The following is a 788-nucleotide window of genomic DNA, read 5'->3' as shown; positions in this document are numbered from 1 at the left end:
AAAGTCAACAATCTTCTTCAATGCGGGCGGCCTTGAATGAGGGGAAAGAGAGTCACAACAAAAAGTCTTATTATCTAAAGGAGAGTTTTGTTATTCCCGTCAGCTTTTGCCTTGAGCGTCCAGCTGGTGCCAGGGGGGCCGCATGAGGTGAAGATGGTAGTTGTTTTGGTTAGGGCGAAAAAACTGCATCCAGTTTTACAGCTGGTGTAACGTCCGTCACTGGTCACCAGGTCTCTCAATTCCTGTTCTTCTTCTTCAAGATCTTATCCATAATGTGTTCCAAACACACAGTCTGAGTGCTCACAGCCCATCGTCTATCATGTCGGCCAGCCTTGTGAGATTTTGAACAGCTGTAGCTGCTTCTTGTTCTTCGATAAGCCAGGCCTGAGCCAGCTCCAACCAGCCAGAACTCTGTTACCATAGTTCTGAATTGGTAGACGTCGTTCAGTGTCCTCCATCAAGAGTGTCGCCAGACATACGACGCAACCGACCATCGAGTATCTGGCAGCAAGCGTCTCTGCAGGACAATCGGGCTCTCCCAATTCCCGGAGAGTGTCAGCTTCATTAAGGGACCAGTTGATCAAATCCATAATTCTTCTTTAGGTTTTTAGAGAACAAGTCTGGGAGACTCTCTTAGGGTTAGAGAATAATCGAGACTATACAAAAGACATGAGAAGCCAAGCAGTTTTAAATTTCTCTCAGTGTCAGGATCTCTATCCTGTTCCTCCTGCTCAGATCTGCTTCCGTCCTTCAGTTTTCTCTACACCTCTGAAAACCTGCTGCTGTCT

The sequence above is a fragment of the Haplochromis burtoni genome, unplaced genomic scaffold (assembly GCF_018398535.1).
Source record: "Haplochromis burtoni strain Fernald_Lab_line unplaced genomic scaffold, NCSU_Asbu1 Contig_2183, whole genome shotgun sequence".
Classification (NCBI taxonomy): domain Eukaryota; kingdom Metazoa; phylum Chordata; class Actinopteri; order Cichliformes; family Cichlidae; genus Haplochromis; species Haplochromis burtoni.
The sequence above is the reverse complement of the archived record's forward strand: the minus strand, read 5'-3'. Positions refer to the sequence as shown.